The 8,129-nt window shown below is 55.4% G+C and overlaps 1 long non-coding RNA gene across 1 annotated transcript; it reads right to left on the reverse strand.

Annotated features, from left to right (window-relative positions):
• Nucleotides 1-2,500: 2,500 nt before the first annotated feature.
• LOC144382092 (uncharacterized) lies at nt 2,501-6,094 on the reverse strand. Its single transcript, XR_013448494.1, has 2 exons — nt 5,682-6,094; nt 2,501-3,334 (listed from the first exon to the last, which is right to left on the reverse strand). It is a non-coding gene; the product is annotated as an uncharacterized LOC144382092 (long non-coding RNA).
• Nucleotides 6,095-8,129: the final 2,035 nt, after the last annotated feature.

The following is an 8,129-nucleotide window of genomic DNA, read 5'->3' on the forward strand; positions in this document are numbered from 1 at the left end:
TTTGGCAAAGCACTGCATTCGTGGCAGGACACGGGATTCCCCCCCAAGGAACATGCAAGGGGTTGAACGGTGCCCCATAAAAACCCCATGTCCCTGGAACCTGTGAATGTGACCTTATCTGCAAAAAGGTCTTTGTATGTATAATTATGGATTTTGAGATGCGATCATCCTGGATTTAGGGTGGACCCTAGATGACCAGAGTCCTTACAGGAGAATAGCTGAGGGAGAAGCCACGTGGCCATGGAGGCAGAGACGGGAGGGACGCAGCCCCAAGCCCGCGAACGCTGGAGCCCCCCGGAAGCTGGAAGGGGCAGGAGGACCCTCCCCTAGAGCCTTAGGAGGGAGCACGGTGCTGCCGACACCTTGGTTTCAGACTCCGGCCTCTAAACCCTGAGAGAACACAGGGCTAGTTTGGGGTCATTTGTTGAGGCAGCCCTAAGAAACTGAGTCACAGCGCTAACCTAGATGTCACGAATCCTACTCATTCTGGGTCTTGGTTTCCTTCATGTCGAAAAGGGAGACGGTTGGGCCACAGGGTGTGAAGTTCCTTTGTAGTGTGAACAGTTTCCAACCGCGTTTGGGATTCCCAAGGCCGTCCTTGTGGCTGCATGGTGGTGCGGCTTCTCCTTCGCCCCATACTGCTTCCCTCCCCACCCTCTCCACAGAGAGACTCCCTAATGAGCCCCCTGCCTGCCCCCCAGCCCCATCGCCATCCCAGCAGGGGGCAGGGAACTTACCGGCTCGTGTAACGGAACCATTAATGGGGTAGCAGCACAGAGACCCAGGATCGTACGGGATCGCGGGTTCCACCGGAGACCTGCTCCACGCTGGCCTCCTAGTGGCCTCCCACAGAGAGAGACCAGACTTCATCGTGTCTCCGCCCACCGAGGGCAGATGTAGGAAGGGGCTCAGATTGGCCCAGTGTGGGTCAGGCCCCCAGCTCCAGACCAGGGAGGAAGCCGCATTTGGAAAACGATGGCATTTGTGTAGAGCAGGTGAAGACTACAGCCCGATAGCCTGAGAGGCAGAGCGGGCTGCTGAGCAGGTGGACCGATGACTATTGGCCATGGGGGACCCTCACTTGCTACCAGCTGAGCCCTCGCCATCGCGTCCAGGGGCCAGCAATGAGGTAGCTCTGGCAGGCTGAGACCTTGGGGGCCCGATGAGCCCTCTTGCTGCCCGCCAGTGTTGACCTTTTGTTTCTTCACATGGTTTAAGGCACCTGGAGGTGTATTCCTCACAGGGCCTAGACGGGGTACGATGTGCGTCAGCTGGTGAGCTAGCTGAACTTGCTAAAACCCATTTAGATACACACTTCAACCCATTCTAGCCATTCAGAACAGAGCGAATCCACCAGGACAGCAGGCCTTGAGGTTAATATGAAAAATGTAACATTAAGGGAACAAAACAAATTAAGAAGCCCTGAGCCCTAACAAAGCAGATAGAGATCCCCAGCCCTCTCTCATGCCGTCCTCACATCTCACAACGGCCAGCTCAGAAGTCCACAAGCTCTGCTGAGAGAGTAGATACCTCGAGGACTCTGCATGCCCCTTGCCCCACCCCTGCACACAGCTCCCCTTCCCTCCCTCTGCCTCTGTCCCCCGCCCCCGCAGAACTGCTTGCACCTGGATGCACCTGGACCTGGCCCAGGCAGTCAGTCAGATTTCCCCTCCGGCCAATTTGAAGTCACGCCCCAAAGGTGCAGCGAGTCCATTCAGTGCTGCTCGGCCAGGAAGCGGTGTGGGGTCAGATGAGCAATAGCCACCTTTAACCACAAAGTGCAGAGGTCAGGACGTGCAACTGCAGAGAGAGCAAGGGACCAGGAAATCACTTCCTGGGTTTTTGTGCTGAAGCCATCAGATAAAAGGAAAAGGGTCCAGGGGCGCCTGGGTGGCTCAGTCGGTGAAGCCTCTGCCTTCGGCTCAGGCCATCGTCCCAGGGTCCTGGGATCGAGCCCCGCATCAGGCTCCCTCCTCCGTGGGGTGTCTTGCTTCTCCCTCTCCCACTAACCCCTCCCCCTGCTTGTGCTCTCCCCCGCCCCCCTGCAAATAAATAAAATCTTTAAAAAAAAAAAAAAGGAAAAGGGTCCAAACGGACGCTGCCCCCATCCACTAGCCTGCTGTCTCTCTCACCCTTCTTTCATTTAGCCTGGTCTGAGGTCTTTTACATCTGAGGACATTTACTCTGGAGCTTCCCTCACACCTGCCCCCAGTGTCTGGCCCACACTGGGCTCGGAGCGATCGTGTGTGGGAGGCGGATGAATGGACGAACAACCCTCCAAGGATGAAGGATTCGCCATGAAGGCAGGGACTCCTCCAGTGGAGAGTGAGGGCGGCCACAGGAGACTCCCAGGAAAGGGAGTTAGCTTAGGGATTGTGCAGCACAGCTCAGCTCAGAGGAGACTGATCATTGCTCTCGGGAGGGAGTGCAGAGAAACATGCATATTGCAGGACAGGTAACTGGTGAATTGCCGGGGAACAAAATGTGAGCAGGAAGCAGATTCGACTTGTCAAGATTCTCCAAACAACAGAACCAACAGGATACACAGAGATATAGATGAGAGATCTACTACAGGAAGTGGCTCACACACGGCGGCCGAGAAGCCCCACGATCTGCCATGGGCTGGCTGGAGGCAGAGCCGGTGGTGTTGCTCAGTCTGAGGCTGAGGCTCAAGCCCCAGGAGCACTGGTGTCTGAGGGCAGGAGGAGATGGATGTCCCAGGCCAGGCAGAGAGCAGATTCACCCTTCCTCTGCCTTTTTGTTCTATTCAGGTCCTCAATGGACTAGATGATGCCTCGGGGAGGGCCACCGAGTCAAAGGCTCATGGCTTCCGGAAACATCCCCACATGCCCCCAGGGACAATGTTTTATCAGTTACCTGGGGGTCCCTAAGCCCACATCCCAGAGAAGAGCTGGATTTCAGATCCTCTGTTATTGAGCGCGACAGCCTCACGGACAGACGGGGCCGCTGGGGATCGGACTGCAGTGGGAGCAAGTGATTTGCTGAAGTCATGTGGTCAGTTAGTGGGGAAGTCATTGGTTCCAGAAGTCCTGGGTGGCTGCAGAGTGAGGACTGCAGGGCGGTGGACACAGCGTTTGCAGGCCCTGCCCCCGGAGTCTAGTGTAGCTCAGAGCTGGACACAGAAGAAGCGACGGAAGCTGAGAGGCGGGTTACGGAGGAGAGCAGGGGGCCACGGGCGTAGGGCAGGAGACACCGGGCAGATTCACGTCATCAGCTCCCCTGCTGCTTTCCGCAAGGCCGAGCCATGGGTCCTCTGCAGGAGCTGTGTCCGCTCCACCGCGGTGTCATGAGGTAGGCTTCACACCCATCCCCGCTGGAGAGACGAGGAAACCGAGAGGTATTTACACCACCAGTAAACAGCAAAGCTGGGATTCCAACAAGGGTGTGTTTGACACTCCAATCTGGGCTCTCTAGGCTTTCTGTGGCAAATTATAGAAAGCCAAGTCCAACTATCTTCAGGAAGAGAATATTTGGGATCACACGATTTAAAAGTCTGTGGGCTTTCAGCATGGCTGATGTAGAGGCTAATAGAATGTCACTGGTGTGTGTGTGTCGGGGGGGGTCTGTCCTTCTGGTGTGTGTGTGGGGGGGTCTGTCCTTCTGGTGTGTGTGTGTGGGGGGGTCTGTCCTTCTGGTGTGTGTGTGTGTGGGGTCTGTCCTTCTGGCGTGTGTGTGTGTGTGGGGGGTCTGTCCTTCTGGTGTGTGTGTAGGGGGGGCTGTCCTTCTGGCATGTATGTGGGGGGTCTGTCCTTCTGGCGTGTGTGTGGGGTGTGTCCTTCTGGCATGTATGTGGGGGGTCTGTCCTTCTGGTGTGTGTGTGGGGGTCTGTCCTTCTGGTGTGTGTGTGGGGGGGGTCTGTCCTTCTGGTGTGTGTGTGTGGGGGGTCTGTCCTTCTGGTGTGTGTGTGTGGGGGGTCTGTCCTTCTGGTGTGTGTGGGGGTCTGTCCTTCTGGTGTGTGTGTGTGGGGTGTGTCCTTCTGGTGTGTGTGTGTGGGGGGGTGTCCTTCTGGTGTGTGTGTGGGGGGTCTGTCCCTCTGGTGTGTGTGTGTGTGGGGGGGTCTGTCCTCCTGGTGTGTGTGTGTGGGGGGTCTGTCCTTCTGGTGTGTGTGGGGGGTCTGTCCTTCTGGTGTGTGTGTGGGGGGGTCTGTCCTTTTGGTGTGTGTGTGTGTGGGGTCTGTCCTTCTGGTGTGTGTGGGGGGGGTCTGTCCTTCTGGTGTGTGTGTTTGGGGGGTCTGTCCTTCTGGTGTGTGTGTGGGGGTCTGTCCTTCTGGTGTGTGTGGGGGGGGTCTGTCCTTCTGGTGTGTGTGTGGGGGTCTGTCCTTCTGGTGTGTGTGTGTGGGGGGGTCTGTCCTTCTGGTGTGTGTGTGGGGGGGTCTGTCCTTCTGGTGTGTGGGGGGGGTCTGTCCTTCTGGTGTGTGTGTGGGGGGGGTATCTGTTCTTGTGTGTGTTTGGGGGGTCTGTCCTTCTGGTGTGTGTGTGGGGGGGTCTGTCCTTCTGGTGTGTGTGGGGGGGGCTCTGTCCTTCTGGTGTGTGTGTGTGGGGTCTGTCCTTCTGGTGTGTGGGGGGGGTCTGTCCTTCTGGTGTGTGTGTGTGGGGGGTATCTGTTCTTGTGTGTGTTTGGGGGGTCTGTCCTTCTGGTGTGTGTGTGGGGGGCTCTGTCCTTCTGGTGTGTGTGGGGGGGGCTCTGTCCTTCTGGTGTGTGTGTTTGGGGTGTCTGTCCTGGTGTGTGTGTGTGGGGCGTCTGTCCTTCTGGTGTGTGTGTGTGGGGTCTGTCCTTCTGGTGTGTGTGTTTGGGAGGTCTGTCCTGGTGTGTGTGTGGGGGGGTCTGTCCTTCTGGTGTGTGTGTGGGGGTCTGCCGTTCTGGTGTGTGTGTTTGGGGGGTCTGTCCATCTGGTGTGTGTGTGGGGGGGGGTCTGTCCTTCTCTCTAGACAGGACTCATGGCCACCACACACATGACCTGGCCAGCCACCCCCGTGGAAAGAGCTGCTTCTGTAGTTTCCTAGCTCTGGTCCCGGGCCCATCATTACACCCATCGCGTGGCCAGGGGGGAGGCCTGGCCTGTGTCTGTTCTTGGGTGGGCAGCAGCCCCAGCTGAACCACACGGAGTCAGCTCCCACAGGAAGGAGGGCTTCTGTTGCCTGAAGAAAGGGAAGGGGTGTGATCAGGGGAAAACCTATGGCCACCATGGATTTAACCAGCATGCTGTACATCCGGCTGTTTCCCACCACAGCGGAGAGCCCAAAGCACCAAGAGTCCGGTGCACACAGATGAGAATCACGTGACTGCTGAGGATGAGCCATGTTTTTGTCCGAGGACCACGTAATGGCGGGTTCATCCCACAGACCGTTTAGCACACACTAATCATGTTACTGTGGGCCAGGCACTGTTCCAGGCTCGGGGACTCGAGGTGTTTTTGTTTTTGGAGGTACAGGCCCTTAAGAGCCCTCCACCTGGGATAGGAGGCAGACATGTAAGGAACAGGAGCGTGTGAAGAGCCATAATAGAAGCATTTGAACTTGGGGCACCCGGCTGGCTCAGTGGGGTGGAGTGTGGGACTCTTGATCTCGGGGTTGTGAGTTCAAGCCCCACATTGGGTGTAGAGATTACTTAAGACTTAAAAATAAAATCTTTAGGGGGGAGAAAAAAGCAGATGAACTCACCCAGGATGTGTGAGAATGCTAACAACTCAATAACAAAAAGACGATCCAGTTAAAAAATGGGCAAATAACTTGAATAGACACTCCTCCAAAGACATAGGGATGGCCAGCAAGCACACGAAAAGATGTTCCACATGGTTAGTCATGAGGGAATGCAAGGCAGAACCACGGGGTACCACTTCACACCCACTAGATGGCTACCATCTTAAAAAAAAAAAAAAGAAGGCAGGTGTTAGTGAGGATTGCAGAAACTGGAAGCCTCGTACATCGCCGGTAGGAATGTGAAATGGTGTGGCCGCTGTGGAAAACAGCTTGAGGGCTCCTCAAAAAGTTACACGGAATTACCCTATGACCCAACAACTCCACTCCCGGGTGTGTAGCCCAGAACTGCAAGCAGGGACTCTAACAGATGTTTGGACACCATGTTTCTGGCAGTGTTACTCACAGTAGCCCAAAGGTTGACAACCCAGATGTCTATCAGTAGATGAATGGATAAACAAAGCGCGGTCTATACGTACAGTGAGATATGCAGCCAGAAAAGGAAAGAAGGACTGATACGTGCTGAGGCTTAACGCTAAGCCAAAGACGTCCTCCACAGAAGGCCACATCTTGTGTGATTCCATTTGTATGAAATCTCCAGAATAGGTAAATCCACAAAACAGAAAGCAGGTGGGTGGTTGCAGGCCCCGGGGGGAGTGGAACGAGGAGCACCTGCTCAAACAGGTTTTATTCCGGGCCGAGGAACAGGTTTTGGAGCGGGGAGTGGTGGTGTCTGCACAGTGATGGGCATGCACGGAATGCCGCTGCGTTGTTCACTTCGGAATGGTGAATTTTGCAATGTGAGATTCACCCCTGTCAGAACCAAAACAGCCTCTGAAGTGGTGCGTAAGCTCCAGAAAGCATGTGACGAGGCTGCCCAGGAGAGGAGGGTGACCAAGCGCAGGGTGGCTCAGGACAGCCTCTCTGGGGAAGGGACTTGCTCTGGGGGTCGGTTTCCTCCGAGTGGCCGTGCGCAGGGGCCGAGTTCTTGTTTCCTCCTCCTTTGCACGGAGGCTGGTGTTTCTCACCATAAAATCGGGTCTCCAGGCAGGGTTGGACCCTGCGTCTCGGCTGTGTCTGCTACAGCCATTCTTGGTGTTTGTTACTCTCGTGGGGAGGCTGGGACAAAGGACTATTATCAAGGGCCTGCGTGTTCCCTGCCCAGTCACCGTGGCCCCGCGCAGCATCCCCGGAGGCCAGCAACAAAGCCGCCCTTGTGGTGTGGACGAAGCAGTTACAAAGTACATTTTCCCTTGGGGAGAACTGCTGAGCTGTCAGGCAGGAACATCTCTTTCCATTTCACAGAGCACCTTGTTCTGTGCCGAGGGGTCACGGGCAACAGCGTCCGCTCAGGTCTAGGCTGCGCCCTGCAGAGTCGGGGAACGGTGCAGGGGGCAAGGGGCCACGGGTCACTCTAGGCCTCACTGTTAGCTTTACCAAGGGTTCAGGCCCGGAGGCCTCATCCCCAGCTTCCCTGGAAATCCCTGGTGACTGACAGAGAATCAGACAGAAGCTGATGGAACGTGCAGAGCCCGGGATTATGGGCACGCATTCCCTGGAAGTCGTCACTCCGCTGCTGCCGGCTCGGCAGGCCAGGAGGCAGTGTCCATTCTCCTCCCTGGGTTTGGGGGCCCCCATTGTGATGCCCCACCCAGACCTTTCCTGGCTTCTCTTCTCTGATACCATCCCACCCATTCTGTGTTTCATTCTTTCCAAGTCCTTCTGACACAAATTCAAAGTACTGTTTGGAGGGCCACCTGGGTGGCTCAGTCGTTAAGCGTCTGCCTTCAGCTCAGGTCATGATCCCGGGGTCCTGGGATCGAGCCCTGCATCGGAGGTCCCTGCTCAGCAGGGAGTCTGCTTCTCCCTCTCCCTCTGCCCTCTCCCCTGCTTGTGCGTGCGACCACTCTGACAAATAAATAAATAAAATCTAGAAAAAAACACCCCAAACTACTGTTCGGAGGTTTTGTTCTGGCCAGACCCTAGCGGGTGTTTATCATATGCTGGTTCCTTAGTCCTTGTGATCACCACGTAAAGTGGTTATTACTAAGTTCATTGTATACATAAGGAGATAGACTCCGGGAAGACTGGGATTTGGCCAAGGTAAACAGCTAGTTAGCGGTGGGAGAGGATTCAAACTCTAAATTTAATGTTCTATAAACTGATCCCTCCCTAATAAACCAGTGCTTGGAGACATTATCCCTCCCAAGTGACATCATATCTCAACAGACTAAAAATAAGAGGTTTCACGGTAGTACTGGTATATTTGTAGAGAGATGGGAGGTATTTGGATATATATTTTTTCAGGGGAGGGTCTTTCTATAACCCCCAAACTGCCACATGTGACTGCCTCGTCTACGTTTACCAGAGGCTGCTGTTGACGGGTTTACTTAGCACTTGCTCAATCGTGGT

Source organism: Halichoerus grypus, chromosome 6 (assembly GCF_964656455.1).
Source record: "Halichoerus grypus chromosome 6, mHalGry1.hap1.1, whole genome shotgun sequence".
Classification (NCBI taxonomy): Eukaryota; Metazoa; Chordata; class Mammalia; order Carnivora; family Phocidae; genus Halichoerus; species Halichoerus grypus.